Source organism: Vidua chalybeata, chromosome 1, assembly GCF_026979565.1.
Source record: "Vidua chalybeata isolate OUT-0048 chromosome 1, bVidCha1 merged haplotype, whole genome shotgun sequence".
Taxonomy (NCBI): Eukaryota; Metazoa; Chordata; class Aves; order Passeriformes; family Viduidae; genus Vidua; species Vidua chalybeata.
In genome coordinates, this window is record NC_071530.1 from 72,148,581 (window position 1) to 72,175,048 (window position 26,468).

At 40.2% G+C, this 26,468-nt stretch overlaps 1 protein-coding gene across 1 annotated transcript in view; it reads right to left on the reverse strand.

Moving 5' to 3' along the window:
• Positions 1–26,468, reverse strand: part of CDH6 (cadherin 6) — a 98,242-nt gene that overhangs the window by 48,955 nt on the left and 22,819 nt on the right. The window lies entirely within an intron of this gene.

The following is a 26,468-nucleotide window of genomic DNA, read 5'->3' on the forward strand; positions in this document are numbered from 1 at the left end:
CTAAGCGGGGGCAGACCTGGTGAGCTGCCATGTATCAGGATGGACGTATCAGGATGATCTGTGTTTGGAAGGCAGACATGGAAAGATGTATTAGACAGTGGTTCTGGCTGTGCACATGTGTCTTCCCTTGCTGGGGAGGCAGAGTCTGAGGTAGGGAGTGCAGCACATGAGCAAACCTACTGCTTTGCTATTAGGGATGTCTGCACGGATTTTTGAGGCATAAGGAAGTGAAAATCATCACCTGACAGGCTCCTCTAGTGCCCATACCACCACCTCTATGGCCAGATCCTATGGTGAGGCTCTATACCTCTGCTCCTGCACATAACATTTCCTGAGAAGTGCTGCCTGGACCAACATTACCTAGATGGGATTTGTGCCAGCCTTTTAAAGGACCAGTTCTTCAAACACCAATTGCCAGGAAACAATTATTCCTGTGGGGGAATTTTCTGCACTTGAAGTCAGCTATATTTCACAGCTCTGATGTCATGGGAAAGGTTTTATAGTGGCTCATGCTGAATTATAGCTTACAAGAATGATATCATAGCTGTGAAATACAGCCCTTTACTCTTCCCTGCAGAGATGTGTCCAAAATGCTGAAATAAGGGCATGATCCTGTAATGTCCTTCTTGACTGCACAGCCTTCGTGATGCAGCAGAGCAGCTAAGCCCCAGCAGCTTCCCTGTGAGTGGCAAGAGAGGAGACACACCTGTACAGACCCTGGCTTAAGCATGCGACTGGGGTAAGTACCAACTGAATCCAGGGTGTCTCTGCCCTATGGGTGCTGATTACTCTTTTATGGGTCATATTGATAAATTTAGTAGAGTGAATAAAAAGGACAGAGCACTACACTCTGAGCTGAGCCTTTAGTAGAGTGAGCTCTTGTGGCTCTTAAATGCCATTTTGTGCTCCAGTCGCAGTGTCTCATGCTCCAGAGAGGTCTCTGCAATGGAGTAGTTTTTCTTGTGCAATCTCTCTTTATTCTAGAAACAAGTCATTCACTGTGGAGATTTTATTTTCTCTAAGTGTAGCTGCGCAAATATAACTGATGGGACCCGGGGATGAGGGCTAAAATTTTTTTTCTTCACGTTGCACAAGTCAGGTAAAAAGAGGCACTTTAAACATGGCATTTCTCTCAACCATCATGGCTGCGGAACTTGCTGTGTAATCAACTGTAAAGAGTGAAAAACAATTTTAAGTTACAACAGCCTGAGACAACTGGCTTAGCTCTGCCAACTCAAACATATAGCAAATCTGGGCTTTTTACTAGAAAAGGAGGAATGTGCACATCCAAGCTTAAAAAAAATCCCAGTCTAACTTTAGCTATGGTCATAGTTAAGACAAAAGCAATGTCACTTACAGCCACAGAACTTTCTTCAGTGTGATAAGATGCAGATCTGAAGTTTATGTTCATGGCTCTTTGAAAGATTTAAACCTCAGACAATTGCTTAATCACTATAAATATCAATTTCAAAATTATTTCCCCCAGGTGATAGTAGTCATAGTCAGCCTTTATATTCATGCTCTCCAACACTTCATTAATGTAATGTCTTAATGTGAGAACTCAGTGCAAATTTACATCCTTCCAGAGCAATATCCAAGTATTTCAACTATAAATCAAGAAGGAAATGCATCCATTGGAGTTACTCCTATGAATCAGGGAGCCCTGCCCTGGAGAGCCTTTCTGGCATAGTGGCAGGCATCAGGTACAGATTCCTGACATGAGGAGCCCCAAAGAGGTTCCACCTTTGCTCCTGCCCAGCTCTGTGGGTTGTAATGGTCTTCCCAGCTGGTTGTTAAATAAACCAGACTAGCAAAGAGCCTTCCCATGAGAGGCATCAGTAAGGAGAGGGAAAACAGCTTTTCCTCATTCCTTTCTGTCCAACTCCATAGTAGTCACTCCATCAGCAGATTCTGAGAGGAATATTCTTTATAAAGTGCGTACGCTTTTATAAAGTGTACTAGAGTCTGGACTTTAGGAAAATTTCTTTTCTGAACCCATGCATTCAATTATGCTTCTGTATGAATTTCTACATCCTGGATGTTATGGGCTGCTGATAATTAGATTTTAAATGGCTTCTAAATAGGCTAGCAACCATTGACATCTCTAAAGTTTTTGATACAACCTTTATTCAAACAGAAGTGACAGTTTAATAGATCTTTTATTCTCTGGTCATCAAGGTACAGTTTCATTGTTCGAGCACTGAATACAAAGCTTTGCAGGTTTGGATTAAGGTCCATTGGTACACTGGAATGAGCACCAACTGTGTTCTGAAGAACTGATAAGGGCCTGCTGTTCTCGCACAGAAACTGGATGAGCAGGTGAAAGTTAATATTCGCTTTGGCATCAGATATAGGAAACTGAGCATGGGAAATGTTTTAGGGCTTGAGGCATGTTAATTAATTAATTAATTAATTAATTTCTTTATGTTGGTGACACAACAAATTGCCTCTATCCTTATGGAGTTTGCTTAAGTTCTTGGAGAAAGATGCACAAAGACAGAGAATAGACCCTACTCTCTCACTCTAGCAGATTACACTATGAATGCACAAGTATAGGTACCTTTACTGCCCCCAAATCAGGTCTAATTTAGAGCTGTTGCTAGAAAGATACAAACTACTCCCTGGCTTCATCATCATATGAAGTGTTTACCAGCAGCATCTTTGGAAGAAAAGAAGGGTTCTACCCTGAAAACTCTAGTTTATATTTAATTTTGTAGATGACGTGGGAACACATTAAAAATATTCTGACATCATTTTCTAGATGCTTACCCCATCAGCACCAATTAAGTCTATCAGGCTAACTGAGCCTGCTTAAATCCCAAACAATTCTACAGAGCCAACTGGCAGTGACAGTACCTGGACTACAGGCTCTGGATTCACAGTTTCCCTATGCAGGAGAGTCATTTCCTAGTCACCTAGAGAGACCCTGCAGTGAGAGAAACTCTCTGTACTCATGTAGTCTTGCTGGAAGGGCTCTCCCCAGCTCAAACGTCACGTGCAAGTGTTAAATCTGTCAGGTCTGCGACGGGAGAAGATATCAACAACTCACTGTCAAAGCCTGAGGAACCAAAGGTGAGGAAAGCATTGATGGAGGAGGAGAAAAATGGCTAAATAGTGACTTCCGCATTTACTGTGTCAGATGTGAGAGTCTGGGGTACGGAATGAGGCATTCTAGGTAAGGATCTGGTGGTCTGGTGCTTGGATTTTACCTTATTGCAAGGCCAAAGGAGCAATGTCCAAGTCCCTAGGAGAATTTGAATGAGTCAGAGAAGCCAGCACCCTAGGGTGTCCTTGGGGCCATCCTATCTAATGTGAAGAATGTGATTCTGCTAGCCTGGAAGCAGACTGCAAGGAAATTATTAAGTCTTTAAGGAAAATCTGCAAAAAAATTACTTTCTTACCGTGGAGGGGTAAAGGTTAAAATGACATTAGTTGCTCAGAGAAAAAAAAGTATTCCAGATAACTTCAAAAAAATAGATACTTCCAAATTTATCATAGTCGCTTCTTTTCAGTATCATATTAATATATTTTAATAAATCATATTAATACATTTTCATATATAGCAAAGAATTTCTTGCTGGATATTTTCAGTAATAGCTAAGTTTCATGTGCTCAGAAGCTGTAACACTGCAGACTTGTCCATAATTGACTTGGACTTAAAACGCCATTGTTAAGTTTGAGCTTACTTTACAATTATGTCTCTCTTATGACAATTTAAATCTGAAAGTCTTCATCTAATAATTTTCGCAAGTGTCAATAAGCTTTTACAGCACTGAAACCCAAATGCTTTTTTTCTTTATTGTCCACAAGGCTTGCCTTTGTAAATATCAGTCATAAATGGAACAAAATGTCACTTTTTCAGTGTAAAGATAGCTGATGAAATTTTAATCTTCTGATAACTTTTTTTTTTATATCTTTGTTATATAAACCCATATACTCTAGCGATCATTCCTGTAAATACACCACTAAAATAACAAAACAGAACAGAGCCAGGAGATAATTCAAACTGAAAGATTTGTGGGTTTAAACTAGAGGTACTTTATGAAGACATCAAGTACACAATGTAATTGCAGCCAGCAGCCGTTGATTATAATGTCTTTCAAAGTAATTTTTTTATTCAGTTCTCTCAGCAGGAAAAAGGTGCAGAACTATAAAAATAACTAAATGCAGTAGAAATACTAAGATAACTACTACCTCCATCCTGCACTGGGAACTATTAACATGGTGGTTTTGTACAATACAACTGATTTAATCCTAGTGGACCTAGTGAGAGAACCAGGCCTCAGAAAAGCACACACTGACAAAACAGGGGAAGTGAGAAGTGTATCTCCTTCTTAAGTTCATGAATGGCCATGGCAAAAGATGACTGTATGAATTTATTCAATAGCTGTTGTGTGAACTGATGATGGTATTTGCCTGTTCTCAGATATTTTGATTTTTTTTTCTCACCTGGCATTTGAAAAGATCTTTAGTGTCATCTTGTTCCAGAGATGCCCACTCTCAGTCTCTGTAGTTGGCCACACTGGGAGAGTATCTTTTATCCACTGTTCAAAAACAGTCTCAACATACAAGACAGAAGAATGGCACAGAAAAGGAAATCTTGTTTTCATTGTATAGCTGCATTAAGTGACATTTCTGTGGTTATTCAAGAATATCTGTGGAAGGGCTGGAACCTGGATGTAGGTTCTTGAGGCTTACAGGAGTATTATAATCACCAGGCTATTCTTCCTTTCTGATGGAAGTCCAAGTCATCCTACCTGTTCTTTAAGCACCACAAGCAGCTTTGCTGCACAATGCTGGACATTGGTGTGAGCTGAAGGGTGTATGGACACTGTAGCTGGAGCACCTGGAAAAGGATCTGGCATTCCCTGGGTGTGGAAGCAAGAGCAGCAACCTTATGTAGGTATCACAGGCTGGTCACCTCTGCAAGGAGCGATATGGAAGAGGAAGGACAGACACAGCCCTAGGTGATCCTGTCCTCTTTGTGAGTTACTCTGGGTGGCACTAACACGGAGCAGGAACTGGTCTTGCAAAAGGCTTCCAGCTTCTTCTGCCTTTTGCAGGTGATGTGGGGACAGACCTCCACGACATTTCAGTGTCCCCCTGCTAATGCTGTATTCTAATCTAAACCAGGTTTCAGGTATGTGACTAGCAGATAGTACAGACTAATACTGTAAATTATATTAAGTTGTTCCTTGATAGAAGACTAAAACAGCCAAGCAATCAACTACGTTTAGTAGAAGAACAAATCAGCAGTGCTCCTACTTCTATGCATATTTGATATGCATATTTTTTATTCCTGATGAATACCTTAATGGCAAAGAGTAGCAGATGTGCATGGAACTACAGCCAGAGTTTCCAGAAGTACCCAAAGCAACCCTGAAGCCATGAAAATGCTGTAGGAAAATCTTATTTCTTGTTGCAGTTCTTGATATAAATCTGCAGTGTTGTCATCTTGTGCAAGTTACTGTTTTTCTCAGACATGCAATAAGCCACTATAAAATTATAAGGTTGTGGTTTTCCCTAACCCTTTTTATTTATTTATTTAAGTATGTTAGAACAGAGAACTAGCAGGCTCTTCAAAACATCCATGTCATCAAAAAGAAATTCAGTCTACACTATGCATCAAAATTTGATGTCTGAAAAGGAGCCTAGCCTTCCTATCCAGATAATAGAAAGACTCTCAGGTAACCATCAAGTACCTAATTTAAAGTTCTTTGTCTCCCACTGAAAAATGTCCTGAATACCTGTTGTTGTATTTCTGTTTAGACACTGGAGTTTGGAAGTCTCCTAGACATGCTCTTAGAAGTGATCAGTGACATTTTAGGATTTCATTGTAATAAAAAAAAACCAGAGCTATTTTAAACAAGACTCCAGTCTGAGAAAGGTATGAGATGCCACTACTCAAAAATATTTGGTAAGGAAACTATTAAAAATCTTTGGACATGTTAAAGAAAAACCTGGTCAGCTTAGCCCTTAAAACTGTTTCTCTTGCTCTAGGGGAGATGCCCTGTTTTGCTTTATTCCACGCACACTCAGGCTACCATTTATTAGGTATCTACTCTCATGCCATCTGAGGAAAATTATCCACAAACTCCCATAAATAAGACGGAACCACAGGCAACAGATCCTTGCTGCGCTGATCAGCAATTACTCAAAGCCAAAGTGTCAGCGATACTCTCCACACACAGGAGAAAAATCTGGGCTTGCAGATGCTTTAGTGGCATTGCAGTTCTCCCTGAAGTATTGTAGTGTGATAATGAAGGCAGAGGCTATACTGCCACACGCATAGCCAGGAATAAAAGAAAGGAGGAGGTACGGTGTCTTTTTCAATAGGCACAGGCATATCTTCTCATCAAAGACCGACTATTTTTGACAGCAGCAATTAGGCAGCTCAGTAACAGACACAAGTAAAAGAAAATTCTTTGACAGGGATGTTTTGAGCAGAGTATATATTGTTGTGAAATATGATATTAATTGTTAAAATCCTGATTTATTCCCTTCAAAAGAAACCCAGATACTCTAACAACAGAATCATTTTAGCAAGTGAGGGCAAACAGGTAAGCAGAGTTCTCACAATTCTAATTTAGGCATTTTAGAATTTATGCACTTTTCCTATGCACAAAGGAGATTGCTCTTTTATATTTTTTATTTACAACTGTCTGTAACTTCACATTTCTAGGATGGCCACAATGCCAAATAGGATGGCTGCTGTCCCTTTTATTTTTTTTTTTTTTTCTTTTAGTGACCCTAATCTTTTCTGCCTACTTTTCACTGTTCCCTGCTACAGGGAACACTACCCCTGCTCCCAGTGTGCCCCATTTCATCTGTGGTAGAGCAAAGCAGTTGTCTTTCTCAAGCAGTTTTCTATTCACCAGCTGCTGCTTGCATCTTCCTCTCTGCTAGAGGCTCAGTGCTCATTTCATTCTTCCTGACATCCTGACAGAAACATATGCTAATTTATCTCTCTGAAGTTAGGTGAAAACAAACGAGGTGGGACATGAGGTACTGAAACCTGGGCATGATAGAAATAGCTAAACTTTGACTTTGCATTTGATTGTCAGGAGCTTTCTTATCTCTCATAGACTTTCATGGCCATTTACCAATGTGAAATGGGTGCAGAGTGCTACCAAATCAGAAATGCCTGCAATGCTCAGCTCATTGTGGGCAAACAAACTCCATTTGTGCAAATATGCTCCAATGGGAGAAGTCAACTAGAAAATGCAGAGATGCCCATTAAGACTGATTTCATTATGAATGTGCTATTAAAAGAACCGTAGATTAGGAGGTCATGCCTCTTTTTTGATGAAAAGGTCTGTTATTTCTTTGATCATGATAGTAACTGGCTACACTAAAACACTATAGATTCTTTAAAAGCTTCCTAGTGTTACCCTTATTAATTACACAGCTTAAGAAGCTGTAGCAAAAGAGAGGAGAGCTAATGAAGATGGGCTGGTCTCCCTTCTTATATCTTTTGATCCTACTTGTGATCTTGTTAAGGATCTAGGAGATCTTCTCAAGCAGGGCTAGATTGGATGGCAGAGGGTGTCGATACCCACGACAGACCAGGAGGACTAGCATGAAGAAGCAGCTGCGGCAGCGAGGGGGACTGACCATTTCTGAGTGACTTCAGAGTTATTAGGACTGAATAATGAGTATTAAAATGGGAATAAGGCATGGCTGTGGTTCATTCAGGGTGAATAAATACCATGCTATGCTGGCAGGGATGTTCTAGCAATTTGACAAGTAGCACATTCTGTTTCCAGAAGGGATGATATTTATTCATTGTTCAAGTACATGGCAGAAGCAGCTACACTCAACCTGTGACTTCAGGTGAGGCAATAAACTTTACCACTTCAGTGTATATTTCCAGCCATGATGACTCATTATTTAATTGAGGTTTTGTGAACAGTGAGTGATGTTTCTGAAAGTCTTGAAGTTTCTTGAATAGGAAACATGCATACTTGCTTTTCAAATCACTAATCTGAGAGGTGGCTTTCTTCTTTGAGAAGAGTCTTTTAATATATTTTTCCTAGTAATTTTATGTTTCTCAGAATATGAAAATGTATAAAAGAATAATGTTACTTGTGACTGAATAGCTTCTGAAGTATTTAATAATGCCACTTACATCAATATTTCTTTGAAAAACCTTAATGAGTTGCTTAATTAGAAATACTGAGGAAATTTGAATGGCACAATTTTCTTTTTCTCTTGGTTCATACAGCTCTACATATATATATTGGGAAAAGCAAATACTATACAGGTGGCTAACCCTTTTACTTGTTTTGTTACAGCATACTTCTCTGGTGAGGAGCTTTCTCTGGGCATTGAAACCAATATAATGTATGTGATCAAATCCCTGTTAAAATGTTTCTTCTTAGGAATGGAAAAAAAAGAACATCAGGAAAGACTGCAATCCGACTTAGAACAATTGGTTTTTCCGGTATCACTAAATTCTTTGTAATTATATGTGGAATCTCTTTGGGATACAGAGAGTTTGGTTTTTTTGCAAGTGGAGTCTATAATGGAATTACTGAAATCTTCCCCTTGTGTAATGGAGACTTGAATATGGTGCTTTATTTTTAAAATCTGTTCCAGACAGACTCTTTTCTATTGTTTTCCATGTAAGGGAACTGGAGCCATCCTGCAACTCTTAACTATATTGTTAATGCTAAATAACTATGTGATCATCATATACAGCAAATTGGGGATTAGAAGCTTCTGGGACAACTCTGCTTTTATGTTTTAGACAAATGAAGGAGCTAATCCTAAAAATACAGAACATATGATTCAAGTGGTTGTTCTCAGTCCAGGATTCAGTAGAACATTGCTCTGTGCAAGCCAATGAATACAGCAAAATTGGCCTTTGCTCACTGGAGTATTTGGTTTTGATTCTGAATTAATTCCATGGACTTGCCAGGATTGATAGCCAAGATCAAAACCACTGGAGAAGTAGTCTGGGAGGAGCAGAATTAAAAGAAATAATTTCTGTATAATTTTAGCTTTTATGCTTGTAAACAGATGTCCCTGTTTAAAAAAACAGCCGGTGAGATACTCATCTGGACGAGATAGACTTACTTTTGTTCCAGAAAATCCTTTTCATAAGGCGTTCCCCTGAGCAGTTAATGCTTAAGAAAATGAGTTCCAGTAAGAAAAGAAACGTGACCACCTGAGGTGCCAATATAATCTCTGATGCTTTCCTTCACATCAGAGAGGGGTAAATCATCTATTCTTCCACTAATGGAAAGACTTCATGTGTCTTAAGAATTTTCTTGAGCCATATCTAAACTTCTCTGACATTCTTACAGAAAGCAGTGAACAGGAACAATCAGCCTCAGTCTTGTTGAAACTGTTAAGAATTTTGTGTCAGTAGAGTCAGCAAGTCACTCTTAATTTTTTTAAAAATGTTTCTTAGTTCTCCTATTGCTTCTTTCAATTTTTGTTACTGGCAAAATTTCTGTTACCTGGTTTTTATGACAGGAGCTTAAATGACTAGAACTTAAATACAACTTGAAGTGACCAAATGCTTGCTCACTATATCCAGAGAAATCCATGCTTTTGCAACAAAGAATGCAATGAATTAAATCTCAATCATTCCTAAAAATTGGACTTATTTGCACTCATAACATGCTCCACCTCAGTATCTTAAATATTACATGCACTTTTAGTGCATTTTGACTGTCATTAGCTTGGGCTGCTTCCTTCTGGAGAGGTAAAAGTCTTCTTCCTGTCAAGGTCACTTAGCTTTGATCCTAAGGTCCTCCCAGTTTCTGCTTTCTTGTTTCCATCTCACCTCTAGTTATGGGCAAACTGATGTAAGCCAAAAATTGTCAAAATGTCCTGCGAACATGAGTGTTTATTCACCTAAGGCACCCACATAGTCTCTATTAACAAGGAGTTTGATCACTTAATAATCTTTGCTGTATTTATTCTCAGTGTAGTTCTGTGAGAATTGTAAAGCTACCATTTCTGAACATAGAAAGTCAATGTAAAGACCAGACCTTTAAAAGCACTAAAAAACCTAACTCGTACTGCAATCAAGTCAATGGCATTTAAGCCTCTTATACCCTAACATTTTAGACCTAATGCAGAAACAGAAGACTATATGGACACCAAAAAAATCTGAGAAGTTATCATAAACTGAACATGGATATACTCAGAAATACATACATGTTTCTTTTTCATTACTCTGTAAGATTTAATGCTTTTCTACATAAGTCTTGACAACTTTGTTTTTAATGATCTCTTCTTAAAGAAGCTGTAAGACATTTACAGTTTTATGATGTTTCTTGCCTGCTGGATTGAAGACAAGTTTAAAAACAAAATTGAGGTTACACCAGCAGTTTATTAGCTCTATCTATGCATTATCTATTGAATTGCCTTGTGACAAAATGTTTTTTCTTCAGTTGCATAAAAAAATCCATGATTTTTCTGTTTTAAACCAGAAATTAGATTCTTTCTCCTATTTAAAACTTAGCCAAACTCCCAAATTAGCCACCACACAGGTGTTGGGTACATACAGGTAATGTGAGGGGAGTTCTTCCCCTGAATTATCTGCCTTGTCTCCCTTCTCATGATAACTAATCAATACCCCTTTCTTCTGATTTACTGCAACCTGTTTTAACTTGTAGGTGGTAATACGACTGTTTTCCAAGTATGGACACTTGTAAAGCAGTAGGGATTACACAAGATTCAGTCTGTCTTTGGAAAAACAAGATTCAATCTACTTCTGTCTAAGATTTATGGTTTTAGATGTTCATTCCCTTCTGCTTATCTATGCCTGAAGTTTGTAAGAAATGTGATACATTGTCACATAGTACCATATTCCAAGTGTTGAGCTTACATGTGTATATATATATGTATTTAAATATATATACTTAAGCCTGTACCTGTGTGCTATACCCTACTACCTAAACTGATAATGGCTATTGTAATCCTACTATTGTCAGTAGGAAATGAACTTTAATTTCAGTGCTGAATAGCTCAAGTGATTCCTTGATGTTAGTATCCAGAAGAGGATGGAGGTTTAAAACCACAAGTCACTGTTCCTCAAAATGGAAGTGTGACTCTATCAGATGTGAACAGCTTCAATGAAAACCTCAGGTGTTTGGGGGAATAACATGGAACACTTTTGCTGAAGTTTATTTGGCTGTAGCTGGAAAAAGAACAGGTAAGAAGAGTTTTACTGACATAAGCACTGATGTAATTGGCATGTACAGGACTGCATCAGCAGTGCCAGAGCAAGCACAGCTTTTATAGCCCTGCACCTCAGGAAATAAGATTACCATTGCTACCAAAAAATTGCAGATTTTGTTTTATCTTAACACAGGCCACTTCAGGTTTTACCTGATCCTTAGCTTACATTAGCTTGTTTTGGCTGAATCAGCAATTGTCCAACAAATGATGAATATCTAACTTATTTTTGGTGTTATCTTCACTCTGTAAAATTTCATGGTTTTACCCTAGAGAAATTATAGCATGCATGTTGTTCCAACACCTCTTAAGTGAGTAACTGGTAACTAAAGTTGGGCACCAATTAAAAAAATGGTATAAACAGACCGTGTAAAAAACCCAACCTACCACATAACTAAAGATATTCCTCCCAGTGAAGATTTTAAGGTGCTAATTATTTGCTGTTTCTACTCTTAAGAAAGGTGAGTGTGATATAACAAAAGGAGGTATATACAAGGAAGTTGGTGACTAACAAATTGGGTTGTACTGTTAATGGGAATTAGCAATAATTAGTTAATAAGAACTATAAATATTAGCATCATTGTAGCTGGACTTGGAATAACTGATTAATGTTGGTTTTACTATTGAAATAATAATTAGAATAACAATAAACTCTAATTGTCAGCTCTGCATAAAAGGTGGGTCCTCCTGTGCCTATAATGAGAATTTGACTGTAATACTCTGTGTCAGATAGGCAATTTTTATGTAGCAGAAGTGTGGGAAAAGGGAAAATTATAAGTAGCAGCAAGGAGAAAGAGGAGTGGCAGCAAAGAGGCTTCCAGCTTGGCAGCGCTTCAGAGCTGGGACACAGCTGGTTATCCAGCTGTGATCCTGGGATGCAGCCAGACAAGGAAGACTCAGGGCACACCCCTCAGATGTACCTTTTCATGCATTTATATTAATCTCATGCCAGCAGCACTCTGACATGCCGACCGACCGTCAATGCAGGGGTTGGGTTCCAGCCCAGCAAGTGATTTGAGTGGGTGTCCCTCCCCTGTGCCATTCTCTCGGAGCAGCATTGAAGGAAGGGCACTGTGTGTGTCACGAGGGCTGTGATTGCTCTCTTGGTCACAAGATAATTTTTGCTCTTGAAGCAGCCCCTATTCTCAGCAGTTTTGCAGTGCAGGGACAAGGCCCATGCCAAAACAGACAGTGTCAATTCATTAGTCAAGGCTGACTGAAATTCAGAGCCACATCTCAGAGGTGTAGCCCATATGGATGCCTGAGGGAAATGTGGATGAGGGTGACTTTAGGCAGCCTTGCTTTCTGCCATGCTCTGAGGCCTGAAGTGGCCTCTGACAAAGCCTAGACTGTCCTGAAGAGCTCTGTAGTCACCACACCAGCCTGGGTTTTGCAGTTTAGCCTCCACCTCACCGAATCCAAGACCATCCTTGGACATGCACCCATGGCTGATAAAGTATGTGAGCAGAGCTGCTGAAATTCAGTTCCTGTGCAATGCAGTCTGAGGGAACATGTCCTTCCTGATGGTGTCTGGGGCTTCTAAAAGTTCCTGTATCAGCTCCTTAAACAGACCCTCTGGTAAATACAAGGAATCTGTGAGTGATGGCTGGGTCCCTATTCATATCCAATTGCAGCAAAAGGTGTGACAGACAAGTTGGTTTCCTCAGTCATAAAAAAGAAAAAAATAACATGCCTACTGCTCTTGAAAGCTAAACGGGGAAAGAGAGCCTTTCACTTCAGTGGAAAGGCTGATACATAAGTTCAGTGTTCAGTGAACATTCAGTGGAGTTGCAAACCCATTGAACTGACATGGTGGGAAAAGGGCCAGGATGCAGTTCCTGTGGGGACTCCCACTTAAAAGGCACTCAAGACTTGAGTCCTGAATAAGCATATGAAAGAAAATGAGTTGTCTTCAAGGAAAAAATGGCAATGTCTGGCCTGCCTTGCCATTCCTTCTCAAATGGGAGAGTACAATATATCATTCCTTCTTAAACTCTGCATAATTTTTTAAGCCCAACATTTGGATTTATTAATAGCACAACTTCCCTCTTCCATTCCCCCAAGATAAGAATTCAATCTTTTTTTTTCCCAGAAGCTGCATTTTTATGCATACTTATGGGCAGGCAAGGTTTGCAGAAGGTGACTCCCTACAGAAAATGTGTGGCTTCTTAATGTCAATTTGTTTCTGCATTTGCTAGAGGACCCTGTAGTAATCTGGATGAATACTTGCTGTAAATTGATAACAAGGTATGATGTCCTAGAAAGCATATGCTCGCATAAAACATGAGGGAAAAAGAATCCTCATTCCATTTTAAATTAGCCAAGCTGTTACAAAATGGAGAGATTTCCCTTTGTATTCTGAAGTAATTTATAAGGCGGGATTTTTTTATTACAGCTGTTTAGTGAGTGAGATGGGAAAGAGACAGATAATGGATGAATGTGCTTTTTCTGACGTGGAGGGATGTAAGCACAGCTTGTGGTTGGGGGTGAAAGGAAGATTAATTGTCAGCTGGTCTATTGTGCAAACTTTTGACAGACTTCTATGTAGTGTAGTGTGGAATTTACACTTTTTAGATGTCTTTTTCTTTCCTTGGATATATGTGAACATAATACTTATAGTGCTAGGTGTAGCAGGAATTATACTAAAATGCAAAACTTCAGGAAGAAAATCAGAAGTAGAATGGGTCACTATTTTGCTTCTGAACATTTCAGAGTCTGGGAGGGACGGGAAAGGAATGGCAGACAATTTTGGTTTAGTCAAACAGAATTTCCTTCTGGGTTTAAAAGGGAATGAGTGCTTCCATTGCATCTCTTTCACCCACTCTGAGGGGACACCACCCCAGGTATCTAACCCTATTCCGAATCTGCTTGGCTGAGTAAAATCAACCTTGTGGCTGTGGGTCAGTCCTCTTCCACCTTTTGTCTGCAGCTGCACTTGTTTAGTCATGATTAGCTTTTTATCCTGAATTGCTTCTAATTGCATTTTAAGGCTGTTTTATCCTACTTTCTTTTCATCCTAATAGTAGAAGGGAAAAATCCATAAATTCTATTTTAGACAAGGAAAAAAGATCTGAACAAAATTTTAAACTGTTTTTTGTGCTTACTGTTATTTATAGGCTTGATCTCATGCCCCATGCCCCAGCTCACCTCTGTTCCGAATCACATTAAGCCTTAACGCGAAAATCTTTAGGGTGAGATCATAACAAATAAATAGCTGTTTACCCATGAGTCCTTTCTATTGTTTCTCTTTTTTTGTGTGTGTATACGTGGGTGTTATAGTATCTCTGTGGTTTAATAGGATCAAAGTAATCTGACTTTTGTATTCTCATAGCTGGTCACAGGCTATATGAACATTTCTCAAATTCAGCCTTCCACCCAGGACATGTACTAGCTCTCAAGGAGGCATAAAGGAAACATCCCAATCCAATGACTGCTGCAGATGTGTTCAATAAAAGCAGAGCTGTAACTACACAAATTACCTTTGCTAAGCTGCAGGGTGCTGCAGAACTGCTGGAATGAGTTTCTCCCTGCCACACTTTTCATTCTCTCTGCTGGTTGTGAATGAATACAAATGAAGAAGAAATCCCTGAAAGAGGTTATAGGCCTATACAAATACCTTACAAGAGAATTGGACTGCTCATGCAGGTCATTTTTTACATTGCAGAAAGTTTTAGGAAGAAAGGGATGTCACCTTAGAAGCCTGAGTAGGGCAGGAATGCGAGATGATCAGACTAGCAATTTCATTACAAGTCTTGCAGTAATTGTTATTTTAATTAAAGTCTCAGCTCTTGGAGACAGGTTAATGTTGGAGAAATTCCATTTTCTTTTAGGAAAGTATGTTTCTAGTCTGATGTTTGCCAAACAATATTTGGAAATATAACCTGTGTCCTAGCCTGCTAGCTGGTCTCAAATGCAATGAAAGCTAATCTGAATGTACAATATGTTTTCATTGTTTGAGACAAAACACCTCTTGAGTGGAAAGCCAAACTACTACACATTGGGGCTTGGCCCCAGACTTTCAAATGGGGCATGGTTAATTCTGGATGTTTAAATTCAAGACCTGAATTGTGCAGACATTGAGAATGGCAGACAGAAGAGGCTGTCGTGAGAAGGAGGATGTGGTAGGGGTGCAAAATACTTGTGACCAGGAGCAACAGAGCAGTCATAGCGAACTTGATCTGCTAGGTGTACATCCAGGACAGAGCAAAAGCACGCTTTCTGCCAGGGACTGAAACACAATCAGAGAAAAATTGCTCTGTTGCCTTCTACTGCAGAATCCAGTTTCTTGCAGAGACTGATTTACTCGATCTTTTGGCACCAAAATGCCATTAAACAGTGCATTCAAAACTGTATTAAATGAACTAGGCCCTGGTTTCAGTCCATAGCAAAGCTGTACTCTCCCCAGACCTCTACATCTGGCTGAGGCTTAGGCAAACTCTTTCACCACTGGCACTCTCAGCTCTGAAGGGTTCTCAGAAACCCACCTGCTTCTCCTTCTCTGGTAGTGGCACAGGGAGGAACTGGTTATATTTTGGCTTTGTGGAAGAAGGATTTTAACCATTCTTCCATACTTACAGGTTTATTTATCCTAAGAACTATTTGTAAAGTCTCTCCCGCTGCAGAAACCTGGGAAACAAGACTAGGAGTTTACCTACATTAGAGAAATATGCTGCCATAGTTTGTTTGTGGCTTTTGGGTTTTTTTCCCCTCTGATGAATTTGCTATGCACAATCAATTTCAAAATGTCATAAAAAGAGCCAACATGAAAGAAATTCAAAACCCTTAGTGGAGTGTTGCCTTTAAAAATAACAAGATTTTGGCTTCAGGCCAATCATGCTGAGAACAAATGGAAGAAAAATTCTCTTAAAATATTTAATGTTACACAGTGGATTATACTGGATTACAAATAATCAAACATGTTTGTTTATTTTTAAAAAGACATTCATGTCAAGTGCTGTTCTGTAGCTTTCAAGTTTGTTTTTTACTACTCAGTAATATTTTAATAAAAACCTCTTACTGGCCAGAAAATAATTTTTTATTACTCATTGGATTTTGCCTTTTTCTTATGCCTACTCAATTTCATAGGATTTCTTACACGGACTTCAAGAGGAGGAGAATGGAATCTGTTTCTGATTAGCAAATTGTACTTTCTTCCTTCCCTACCTTATGAAACCTGCCACAATCTCATGGAAGACGGTCATGGAGTGACCTAGTTTGTTGGATAGAATCATTTGTTGAAACACACCAATTTTACATAGTATCTGCCCTGGCATTAGGTAACTTGATTCCTTTTTATCTCCCAAACACAGCTGATAACAGTTGCCACTTATGTAATTGGCAGAGTTTTAAGAACAAGCTTTATTAATTTGTCCCCTTTTAAAAGGGTGAGCACGTCAGAAAGAATGGGATAATGGGAGTAAGAGTGGCTATTATGTGGGATTTTTAATGGATTAGTGACATTTGAGGAAAAAAGAGGGTTCCTCAAAGTGCAAAAGCAACTTTCAGGTTATGGAAGTAATATTTGTCCAATCATTGAAATGAAACAACCAATATGATCAGTGTTCCTGGACAGAGAATTTGGACCCTGAGGCTCAGTATTTAGAGCCTTTGAACCTCTTCTTAGCTGCCAGCTGACCCTGGTGGTGCCAGAATTCCCCAGGCACTTGTACTTCTGTCATCAAAACCCTCCAGGTGCGTGCACTTCTGCTATTGAGAAAGGGCAAAATTATGCAAATTTGATGCAGGCAGGCAATGTGGCAGGCAATGTGGCAGGCAGCTAGCACTTGGCATGATTCACAAGCTAGACCCTCATTTTCCTATTTCCCTTCAGGAGCCTCAGCTGGGACATCAAACTGTGTCTACCAAATTGGAATGGCATGCAAGTCCATTTCTCACCTCCAGCCACTGAGATCTGGTGGGGCTCTTGGAGGAAAATCCTTTCCAACTGGGTTGTGCTAAAGCTGAGTACCACACTCTAATATTTATAGCACCCAGGCTGCCCATCTGAGCGCACAACCACCACATCTGAGACCCTTTTGCAGCCTTTCTTTGGCATGGTAGCAAAGGGAAGGTTTTGGCTCACGTTCTGTCTCCTGTTTATTTTCCTTTTCCCTGCTCCTGCCTAAATGGATGGAGCATAAAGAGTACTGCAGCTCTACCTTACACAACTGAATGAGCTCAGATGGAGGAGCAAAGTCTTGTCCACATGTTCTCTCTCATCTGCAGCTGTGTTGGCTTAGTTTTTGTCACCAAATACTCATCTGTACACCCTGCCAGGAAAGAAGGTTGTTAAGCTGCACAATGCCTTAACCAATCTCAGTTGAAATAAACTCACTGCAGCTTGCAGATCCCAAAGCAAACCTATACAGTCGACACAAAGGAGGTAGGGAAGGCTCCCAGGGAGGGGTCCATGTGAACAGTTCTGGGAAGGTGGCCTGCAGGTGGAGGAGTGAGGAGGTCTCCTTCACCAGCACAGCATAGACAGAAGAGGATACAGGAACAAGACTTCAGCCACATTGAAAAATGGGGGCTGACGCAGCTTCTGGGGAGAATTGATGAAAGGGCTGAATTGTGCCTGAACTCCTGTGCTTGCTTGTATTTCCTGGCCTAGTCTGCAAGATGCCAATTTAGCTATTAAGGTCTAATACAAAATGGAAAGCTTAATTATAAATGATGAAATGTTGCATTCAAGGTTAACAGAATGGTCTGATAAATAAATCTGTTATTGCATTTAATCTCCTGTTAACATATTAGTGGTTTGTCAGTTGTCTGCTTCCACCCTTCCCTACTTTCTTTCTGTGTTTTTTGTTTGTAATGCAGGTGGTTGTATATTATCTGTCTTTTCTTTGAAGATAACAAAGTATAACTAAGACTTAGCTACATAGCTTTAGCTGAAACGTCTCCTATTATGTTGTTGCTAAAACCACATCTCCTGCTTCAGTCATGCAGAAATGGATGAAATGGGAATCAGACTTAGGGGATTTAATTGCAGTGCCAAAAGGCAGGGAGAGCCCTGGGGAATTAGCACCATCTTTTAGCCTTCTGATGTTGACACCTGGGAAATTTGAGATGAATGTATAGGATAGAGCAGAGCTTGCACATCATCGCCATAAAAATCCCCACTGTTTCCAGTTTCACTGAACACTGTACACTTAGGTACTTCTGCCAGAGTTTAAAAGCACTTTATAGGCACTGAGAAGAGCCTTGCAACACATCTTAATGCTAAGTGCTATCTTTATTTAAAAGATTGAAGGGGGAAGAAGAGGGAAGGGAAGCCAAGAGGGAATAGTGCCGAGAGGGACTTATAAAAATACTTGTGTGACTTACCTTAATGGGAATTAGGCACCCATCTGACTTCAATGCATCCCGTGAAGGAATCTAACTCCTGTGGATGAACTCCCTCAGGGACTTTTGCAAGTCTCTTGAAGTAACATTAAATCTTTGTGAATCTCATACAGAAGAGTATGTCAAGTCTGAGCTAACTGTGATTATGGTTGAATGTTTTTACCTCTCACTGCAGTAAATGGGATTTGTAGCTATACAAAAGGTCAGCCCATCCAGCTCCAAGATGACAGTGAGCCTGGGTAATCCAGAAGCCTGCCACACCAGCTGTCCAAGTATGACAGATATGAAAGGCTCCACATGTTCTGACTGTGTGTTCAGGATCAATATTTACTTGGTACTGAAGGTGGCCCTGGGTAGCCCACAAAAGACTAAGTCACCTCTGGGGTGACTAGCACATGCCACTCTGTAATGGAACAGGAAGTACTATCTAGCTCATCTTACACCAGCAATAAAAGTAGTGCTGCTTCTTGGTGTAGGCAGTGGCAGGGCAGGGAAGGCACTGAGACAACAAAGACTACAATGAAGCAACCTGCTTCTTCTGAAGTCTTGAGATACCTGGCAGCTTTTTTTGTGCCTGAGTTCAGAAGTGTTCAATCTTTGTGATGCTAAGTTTTTTTCTTCTTCTGATCTCTATGATTATACATCACTTAGTGGTTTAGTCTCTAAGTCATGTCTTTCAAATTACAGGATATATTTTAAAATTTCATTGTCTCCTCAAAAATCAAACAACAACTCCTTCCCTCCAAGATCTCAGCAAGACAGCTGGCAAATTCACACTCACAGGCAAAAATTATAGAAAGCACAAAAAGTACACGGACAACAAAAAATAAGGTATGAATTCCATGTAGCGTACTGCACTCCCTGAGCACAACTATAAAGCTAGCTCAGTATAGATGAGACCCTGTCAGAGCTTTTGAGACCTCTTCATACATTTTACAGTGTGCTGCAAAACTAGCAGTCTTGGCCCCAGTGCTTCTCTGATAACAAAGCCAAGAGAAAAGCAATAGCAGAAATGAGAGCTGTGTCTGCTGATATAGTGAATGCTGTAGAACCTGCTGGAGCATTGCTGCTGCGTGTACGAGTGTGTCTGTTTGCTCAGGTGTGAATATCTGTATTACCTCCCTTTGTTTACATGGAGGCTTTGGTTTCCTGTGTTTATACAAGCTTGTTCTAAAGGCTGGCACATCTCATTTTTGAAGCTGTGAATCCTGCAAATTCCATCTAAGTACAGTGCCAGCAATCCACAGCTGTACACAGCAAGAGCAAGTGAATAAACCAAGTGTGACTGGAAGGAAAGCAAAGCTGCTTTGCTCTTGTGTGAGCTTTCTCTTACATTCTGTGAAAGACCCAATTTAGCAGAGCACTTTACTTTCAAACTGTATGCTTTTACTGAAGGCTGTTAGAGGACCTACAGATAAAGATGTACCTGAATGCTTTGCTGAATCAGGGCCTAAAAAGGAGAGCATAACAGAGAAAATGCTGATCATTATCTAAGAAATGATGGGCTGGCATCATGCTGATAGAAGTACTTTTTCAGTGCACATAAAAACAGTAGGGATTACAGGTGAGGAATGGATTTCTGCATCTTATCTCTCACTCATTGAAACAAATGGTTTTATGTTTCCAGCAAGTTTTTTAACTTATTCTTTCCAAACAGGCATTTTGGTTTTGAGTCAGGTAGGAAAAAAGGTGAATGAACTCTTCTGATTGTCCTGCAAGTTCAGAACGGCCTTAGTTTTTCTCCAGTAATACATTTTGTTCTACATGTTGGCAAACCCGGAGCAGGATGTCTGTTTATCCCCTGTGCTGGAGACCAGCACAGCATTTGCTAAGTACAGTAGCATTTCTGAAACTAGGAAAAGCAAACAATGTTCTGGGAACATAACTGTCTTCCCTGTTTAACAATTTCCCTTACAGAGAAAGAGAAGGGAGAGGAGAATTTGAATTTGAATGTGCCCCCCTCCACACATGCTTATACACCTCCTGCCAAAAGATGCATCTGGTTCTATAAAAATCCCAGATCCTCTTGCATGAATGCAATCTGAAGGCATAGGTTTGCATAAGAACCAAATCCTCAGCCAGAGGGCTGTGAAGTATCTGTCAGCTCATCAGCTGGATACATACAGAGCTATTTAGAGCTGATGTTGCTGCTTGGAAGACAGGGACTTGGTTATCTTTTTACTTCTGTGCACCTGTGGCCTATCTTGCCTATTTCATAATGCTTCTACTCACTTTTACATCCCCTTGTTTGAGCTAGGGGCAACTTCAAAGCAAGTGGCTGATGTTTGGGGTGCTCTGACCCTTGGCACGGCAAACCTTTACCCAGGGTGGTGTGGAGGTGCTGCCTTGTGCGATGGGGAGGAAAGGCTCTCCATGGAAGGAGAGTACAATGAATGTCTGGGAGAGAGGTGGTCAGCAAAGCCAATGGGAGTGCATTTAATCCATTGTTTCTACAGGGAGGTAGCTTGGGAAAGGTTTGCTTTTATAAAGGAAGCAACTGCAGCACAAAAAGCACCATATGAAATAGTGTAAGGCAAGATTCACAAGAACCTCCTACCCTCATTTCAAGTGATGTATGCTTTACTTTCATTTCTGCTTCAAACAAACTACAGGCTTTGAACAAAGATTCAGATAAAACAATGCAGGTTAAGCAAAAAGGCTTTCAGAAATAGTGCATCATTGACCACACCATCCTGCAAATAACCAGCTTTGTAACAGAGGGCAATAAAAACAATGACTCTCTACCCTTTTAGAAATAAAAGGAAAAAAATATGCTTTTGGTTCCATTGTCTGTACATGTCAGCTACAGGTCCCTACAAACTATCAGGATGTTACTCAGAGGAAACACTACAATGCCTGTAATGCTGGTGCCATCAGACTCTCTTTCCAGATTCAGGTGCTGGCCAGCAAACTTGAAATTGCATCCCACTGTGATGTTCTTTTCCTTATTCCACTGAAACAAATGGGGTACTAGTTCACTGCTGACTCTTTCTCTAAGTGTAGTGTGTCACAGTGATCTTAGAAACAGGTCTGTGCTGCAAGCTCTCCCAATCCTGCTCTGAAGTGCTCTAGGAGATTAAAAACAGTGGGATGGAGAAAGAGAGGTTGCTGAGCAGTTAATGGCACTAGAATGGGGAAATTGCATGTTGTGATGAACACTGCCAAAGTTTGTGACCTTGCCTAGTGCATGTGGTGCTGATTATACCAAAGGCTGAAGCAGATGTGAGGGAAAATTGAGTCTCATTTCCTCCCAGCTATCCCAGGCCCTCTTTGGTTAAGTGGAGGATTATGATGCTTTAGGAAAATAATGTGTATCTCTCTGTGTGGCTGTAATAATGATGCATGTTCTCCCCCAACCCAAGTAACTGTGATAGATGCAGCTGGCTGCAACCTATGATGAACACTAAGGTTAAATGGAAACAAGGGCACAGCAGTCCCTAAGTAGCATTATTCTGTGGTATATTCACATGCTGTCATTAATTTTCCTATTTGTTTGACTTTACAAAAACACATGGCGACAAAGTCTGAAAAGAACAGAAATTAGAACTCTATTATACCTCTTACCAAGGTAGTATTGAGGATGAGGAGGAGCTGAATCAACCAAGTGCTTGCTGACATTATACTTCTGTACAGCCTAACGCCTCCAGGTAATGGGAGAGCACACTGTGCAGTGGCATTTGCTACGTCTGTGCTCTTCTGTCTCTTCTACCTGGTTTGTTAAAAGATTGATTATCATAACACTTCCAGGCCATGGCTATTTTATTATAGCAGAGTTCAACCTGAGTCAGAATTTGAACTCCTGAAGCATTGAACAAAATATATGGAACATAGGACTAGAGCTGTTGAGCACTGTGAAAATGAGCACACAGCAGGTGGAGTCTGGTGTCTCTTCCCAGAAGGTGGCCAGCATCTGGTGGATGATCTGCATTTAGAGGAATGGTCAGATATCCAAGCAATAGGCTGTTATGGGGATAATCTGCTTTCCACATGGGGAGCCTCATCTGGTAGAGTTACAGACTTCTTTCAGCTCCAAAAATCTGAGGCATTATGGACTTTCCAAATGTAGTTATGGGGACCTTGAGGAATTCTCATTCCCAGTTTACTGTTTGTCCACACACACCTCTTTAGACACTAGCAAAGTTGGGTTTAGCAGGATTATGTGTAGCAGCGGTTCCTGCAGTACATATTCCTGTTAGATCAGAAAACCCAAATTTCCTATACTCTGAATTTATACATTTAGGGATGAGGCCATAAAGCTTAGAGCAGTGGAAGGCTCTGCAAAGCAGCTGTAAGAGTAGAACACAGCAGGAATTACAGCAGCAATGTGAATGAGAACCAATGAAACACAGATACCTGACAAATGATGCTCGTCTCTGCTGATCCCACAGTCGCACAAACACACAAGACAAGACAAGCCCATACAACGTGTGAAACAATATGTACTTGTCAGAACACTCCAAACAAAACCCTACCACACTACTCTCTCCCTGTCCAGCAAACAAAGCAGTGTAAGACCTTTTGCTTTATTATAAAAGTCAACAAACCCATATCCATATGGAGATTATCCATATTATTATATAAAACTGATTTTTACAAGGTTTATTTAAGTGAATGGTGACAGTATATGGGTATATTAGTATGTGTATAAGAGGACTTTCAGTGTAAAGTATATTCAGATTACAGAGAAAATTAAGTCCCAGTGATCCACCTCAAGTGAGACTATAACTTCTAATACCTTTGCAAGATTTCAGGGAAAAAAAAAATCATGTCAGATGCAAACCTTTTTGCCCAATTAACTCCAAGAAAATGGCCAAATTATGATGTTTGGCCATCAAAAATAAATACACACCAAGAAAATCCACAAGTGTCTTTGCACTGCCTACAAGTAACTCCGTATGTGTTCTTTTTCACACTTGCACCCTTACAACATATTGCAAGCACATGAGGGAGAGAAGGAAATGGAAGCGGGGGCAGGATTCCTGCATGTTACAGATACTGCTAACAGGTTTTTTTTTAAGTCCTTCATCAAGACCTTCTGGTTGCTGTATTTCACACAGAAGAAAATTTCAAGATCCTTCCCTTGTTATCACTGATTCTAACAGCTATGTGTGCCCTGATGAGACTATTTTTTGGGGCATATTCCTATTAGTGCTCTTAAACATGTCTTTCCATTTGCCTCTTTTGGCTCCGCTGCAACACAAAGCTGTAGGCATACTGCTAAATGAGGACATAAACTTTTCCAGACTTTTGCAAACAACTAGACTTCTGAAGAAGATAAATTGTTATTGCTTTTGCACCGCTTCTTTCTTGGGAAAAATGAAAAATGAAAAAAACATTTCCACTGTGTCAGTATTGCATAGAAGTTTATTGGGTGAGCAACAACATGTCATTGTCAATCGAACTAATAAGCAACAGAAAAGCTGGCAAGTAAAATTCAAGCTCCTGAAAATAATTTCTGAATCCATTTCACATTCACATATTTAATTATTCATTAAAAGAAACCAGAATGACTGAAACTATCACAATCTTTCTCAGTGGGCCCTAAAAATTAATCAGATATTAACTATGACTGTGCTGTTTCTTTTAGTGGAAATATAGCAAGAAAGTAGGTAAAGTATAGGTACAGTTTGCAGGAATGCACTCCTAAGTTATTATTGTCATGTCAAAGATTTTAGAACTATGTATTTCCTGTGTTTCAGAAGAGGGTATCTTGACAGGGATATAAGACTTGGGCATACATCACCATGGTGAGGAAGATCTTGCTTTTGGCCAGTATCAAACCAACCTATTTTATCATGCATTTTTCAGCTTACCAGTACAACGTTACATGATTCAGCAGAAACCACATGGTACAAACTCCTACATGGTTGCAAAGCACTCTGGCTTTAAAATGAATCCCACAGATCTTTTTGTCAGTGCCTTAGACTTCTAGAAAGGATTATAAAGTTGGCACTGCACAAAAGCAGCATAGGGGAGCCTGACTCATGCCGAATTGTGGCCTAAGAGCAGCTTGGGGAGCAAAGGTAAGGTTAAAGGTGGCTTTGTGACATCCTTATATACTACTAGTTCTCTGTCAGTTTCTGCCAGGTCATAGCCTTGATCACTTCCTTTCTTTTACTGCAATGTTTCTGCCATTTTTAAACTGCTTCTGCATCTTGTATTTCAGGTCTCAGTTGAGTTACAGGATGAAGTGAAGGGTGAACTGTGCTCTCCCATGAACTAGATGTGTATTACGTGGAGACTTGTGCTTATGGAAAAGCTGGACTCAGTGTCCCAAATGATTTCTTCTAGTGCTATGGGAACATAGCACTAGAAAGTACACTAGAAATTCAGCAATATTTAGTGTAGTCTGAAGGCTATTTTAAGTTGTGCCAGCTGCTAAACACAGCAGGGATTCAACAGGGTGATAAAGGACATTTTAGATGAAGTCCTGACTTACACTCTCTGCAGGGAGGTAATACAAAAATTGCTAGGAATGCTCTGCTCAGTCTGAGAATTCACCTATTTTGGAACAAGCTTTCCAGGACTGAGTGAGGGCAGATTTATACTAGATGAATAGTGCAAATCTACAGTAATGCAAACATGGTCTGAATGTAGAAAGGGAATAACAATAGAAGAATCATTTAAAGCCAAGGATTGATATTTCAGATCTAGCTGGCTGGAGGCTGGGCTTTTTTTTGGTATTTGATTTTTTATTCATTAAACTGTTAATGTAACCATTTTCAGTCCCTTTAATGCAACTGAATTACATCAGTGCTTTAACAAGCTGTTAAAGAAACCATCATATAGAAACGGATAGGCAAAATTGTGTCCATATTACTGCACTTTTACTCTAAACATGGGCATAATGTACTGAGCATGATATAGTGCTCCTTCAATACTCTCACTATAGGTAGTAAAAAGTAAAGAAGGGCCGGGATGTTTGAGGGAAAATCTCTAAGCTCCAAGCTTTATGTGTGATTCAAAAGCCAGGATTTTAAAAAGACGCTAGGCAACTGTAAATTGAAGCTGTGAGAAGCAGCAGTGCATCCAGGTGAAAGTATGCTGCCTTATTACATGTATTGAAAAAAATAACACTGAAAAACTTGATGAAGGGTTTGATGGTATCAGCTCTTGTGACTACTTGTGCTTGTTAACTTGCTTATTTCTTGTGTTTGATCAAAAAAAAAAAAAAAAAAGAAAAAAAAATTCATCTTCCATGACCTGCACATTGCTAATATAAGTGGTGAAAAAGGGCCAAACCCACCCTCTTCACTACTCAAACTACTCGAGGTGTGCACAGGCTGACCCAACACATAGGTTCAGGAGCTCGCTCAGGCAAGGGCTGTAGTCAGATGGTGGAGGCATCTCTGCACAGCTCAGACCAGGTCAGGTACAGGACTTCAGATGGAACAGTCTTTGTCCCCACACTCGAACACAGCAAGGTCCGCACAGGTGCCGCTGAGCCACAAAGCACACTTCATTTACATGTCAGTGGAGAATACTTTGAGTTTGTCTAGGCACTGAACTTAATACTGTGCTCTCTCAATTGCAATTGCTGGTAGCAGGATGATGACATTCAGCTGGTGTCAAAAACCTTTTATGGCACTTCCATGGTGCTCTCCTGTCCCACGGCTGAGTGCCTCCCCTGTTCATGCTCAATAGAACGATAAGGTATTTTCAGCCCCCCACTACCTGCCTGTGCTGTGTCTGCTCCGTCAGCTCTCCCTGCATGGAGGCCCGTCTTCTGTTAGGGGATGTGACCTTACAATTGCCATGGCACCCGACATCCCCTTGGATCACACCTACGGGCCGTGGTACCCGGGACCTGCGGGGCTGGAGATGAGGTACAGCCCAAGGGGGTGCTCAGGCCTCCCCAGTTTGACTGCACTACGCTCTGGACTAGCTCCCCTTCCTCACTGCTCCAGGAGAAAACCTTGCAAAAAGAGACA